This window comes from Laccaria bicolor, genomic scaffold (assembly GCF_000143565.1).
Source record: "Laccaria bicolor S238N-H82 LACBIscaffold_51 genomic scaffold, whole genome shotgun sequence".
NCBI lineage: Eukaryota > Fungi > Basidiomycota > Agaricomycetes > Agaricales > Hydnangiaceae > Laccaria > Laccaria bicolor.
Genome location: NW_001889922.1, coordinates 343,591 through 347,330, shown reverse-complemented (window position 1 = coordinate 347,330; position 3,740 = coordinate 343,591).

Sequence of the window (3,740 nt, the reverse complement as noted above, 5' to 3'; positions counted from 1 at the left end):
GTGCGCACTTGGTCGGTTACAACCTCGATCTCCACAGTCACAGGGGGAGCTGACGAGCTGGAGGGAGCGGCTGCGGGTGCAATCGGGGCAGCTGGAACTAATGAGGACGCTGCCTTGAATCTTCAATCGGCTGAATTAGATGGTGAGTCCCACTCGTAGGAGGAGAAAAACATGCCGGCGAAGTCTTGCTTGTGAATCCCCTTGTTGTTGTTGCTTTATGGGCTTTGGTTGTGTTCTGTTGGCATGGTTTGCCAGCAAGTTCATAACAGCCGATGCTTTTTTACTGATTCGAAAAAAATGACGTTCAGGTCCCATGCTTCTTCTACAGGATTTTACATACCGGGAAGGTGCTGGTGCTTGGCTGGGTGGATATGAAGTAGAGATTGGCGTGTGGGAAGCCACTCTGCGAGATAGCGGTGCCGGTGTCGAGGTCGATGCGTATCCTGCAGGAATCCCCGATTGGTCCAGTCTGACAAAAGAGCTTAATTGAGGCGGGGCAGAGAAGAAGGCTAACTTTACAACCTGACAGGATTGCTGCTCTTAGGCGTATCGGTCCTTTCAATAGATTCTTTTCTGAGCGTCGCTAATTAGAAGGCAGTCAATTCACTCACATACGCTGGATCATCTCCCCCAAAGCGTGCTGGATATTTTGTGCGGCAGCAAGCTGCCCCGCACCCCCAATGGTATTTCTAAAAAATTGGCATGTGTTAACGCTCTTCGAATTCTGGAGGCGAGAGGAAACTCCTTACAAATCTTCAGGATCAAGGCCTTCCTGGAATTGAGATGTCGCATTTGCCCAGTGAGTCTCATCCTCATCGCTACTGGATCACTTCAGTCACCCAGTGCCAACTGACTATTAGTCATGCAAACTCCACGTAAGTTACATGACTAAATGTCATGGACCACATTTATATTCTATATATATCTGGGTCCTAGAAAGCCCTGAAATCCAAAATATATTCTTAACACATGGACCCTGAAATGTCACACAAAAATTATAATGTCTGTGTCACACCACCAAAATATATTTTGCAAGTAAAATGCAGTAAGGATATATTTTTGGTGAGTGGACCCTGAAATGTCACTGTCACACCTTAGAAATATATTTTTGCCCTGGCTTGGCCTTAGGATATATTTTGTGAAACAGATGTGGTAAGGATATATTTTTCTGGTCTGTAGGGGTGTCAGGGGTCCTAGTTTCAGCAAAAAACTTGTGATTTTTTTTGCTGTCTGGGGTATATATTCTGGAAGATTCTGCAATGATTTCCAGAGGTTTTGGCACTATGTCTGGCTTGTGCTTCCAGTATCTCGGTAGCATTGAGTTGACAAAGTTCTTTGATCTTTCTCTTCTTCTCTCTCTAGTTGCATACTCCACCCACATCTGTATTACCATCAAGTTGACAAAGTTCTTTGATCTTTCTCTTCTTCTCTCTCCAGTTGCACCTTATCTGCATACCCCACCTACATCTGTATTACCATCAAGTTGACAGAGTTCTTTCATCTTTCTCTTCTTTTCTCTTCAGTTGCACCTTATCTGCATACTCAGCTTGGTTGGCAAGTCTACTCTGCCATTTCTGTATGATTCAATGTGTTTTCTAGTGTTTGGAAGTCCGGTCTCGTGACTGGAAAAAGACCGTAACCAGACCGGACCAAGACCGCAAAAGACCGGACCTGCGGTTATGGTCTTTTATTTTTGAAATGTAAAGACCGCAAAAAGACCGGTTAACGTGAACCGGTCTTCACCGGTTTGGACCGGTTTTTTGTAGCCCCTTAAATACCCTTTAAAACGCACCCAAGAACGTACGATTTGGTAAAAAAATGAGAGAGATATGAATTAAAATGTAAATTACTTTTGGGAATAATAGATGTACCAGACTTATTTTATAGAAGCACCAATACCTAACGGAATTTAACGTTCTTGGGCTCGTTTTGAAGCTATTAGAGATGTTAATAAATTTACCGATTCATAATTTTAAAATATTGGCCTAAAGACCGGTCATAAACCGGTTAAAACTGATGCAGACCGAAACCGGTCTATAGACCGCAAAAAACCGCGGTCTGCGGTCTTTTTGTGGTCCGGTCTGGTCTTTTGACTTCTGGGGAAAAGGCAGACCGGTTACGGTTACGGTTAACGCCCCTGGGCATCAAAAAACCGGACCGAACCGGACTTTCAAACACTAGTGTTTTCACCACCTGGCACCTATGCCAGACCAAGCTGTTAAATCTATATGTGAAATATTGTGTCCACAAGATATCTCTTTGTTTACATTTCATATAGGTGTTTGGCACTGCTCACTTCAGCTCCAAGATCCCCAGTAGCATCATATCTCCATACCCCACCAACATCTGTATTACCATCCTCTGCTAGTTAAACCCCCACATGTAATATCAAACACCTCTCCCAACCCACTTTCACAAACAAGGATGATGATTTGTTTGTGTGATTCTCCTCAGCCCCATCTCCACTTCTACATCATGTTGCTTACACGAGTCAATCTTTTGCCAGCACTCTCTCGTGTCCACATTTCTTCGTTAGCGAGAACCATCTCTTGAAATACCCATCAACCTTAATACCCATCAACCTTACCTACTTGTCAAACATGAGCTGTTGTCTTCACTCCACAGTACATCATATCACACCACCTACATGGGGACAGCATGCTTCTGTACATTCAAGTTGCTGAGCCAGTCACATCTAAGTTACAGATTTTTTTAGCTGCTCATAGTTCACAAAGTTCTTTGTTGTTTCTCTCTTTCTCCTCCTCAATTCCCCTCTTCCTCTCTTCCTCTCCCCCCTCCCTCTCTTTTTCTTTTCACTCTCATTGTAAATTTATGGACAACAAATTATTGTCCTCTAACAATTTCTGTTCACCATGTTGTAATATGGGGTTCTTCTTTGTATTTTCCATGATTCCCTTTATGCTTGCTGTTACTCAACTGATGTGTGTGGTTTTAAGTGTATCACAGAAATATGCCACACCAAATCAACATCCCACTCCAAATAACTCCATCAAGTATGCATTCTGAGAATGTATATTTCTTGGAAGGTACATATTTTGAGAGTATATATTCAATCATCAGAATGAATACTACTGCAACATATATATTTGGGATATATCCATTGCTGAAGAATATATTTTACAGCTATATCTTGAACCAACATATATCTTTTGACTAAATCAGGAACCAAGATATACTTTTCAGCTATATCCTGAGTCCAGATACATTATTTCTCAGCTATATCATAAACATTTTAATTATATCCTGAACCAGAATATATTTATCAACAATATCCTGAACCAAGATATATTTTGAAACTACATCCTGAATGAAGAGACATTATTTTTCAACTATATCTTGCATTTTCCCACTACATTCTGAACCAAGATATATTTTGAAACTATATCCTGAACCAGGATATATCTTTTGACTAGATCTTGAACCAGGATATATTACCAAGATATATCTTTAAACTTTATATATTCAGAACCTTGAATCAGAATATATTACCAAGATATATATTTCATATAATTTTGAACTATATTTTTCAACTATAAGATATTGGTACAGTACATATTTACTTAGTAGATTTATCTGTAGGATTCAGAAGAGGAAGGTGCATTTTATTGAATATAACTACATAAATTTACAGTACTACTTTCAATGTTAAATAAAGGGAAAAGGGAGTGAGGGAGGTGGTAGGCAGTGAGGAAGAGGGGTGGTGGGCAATGAGGAGTAGG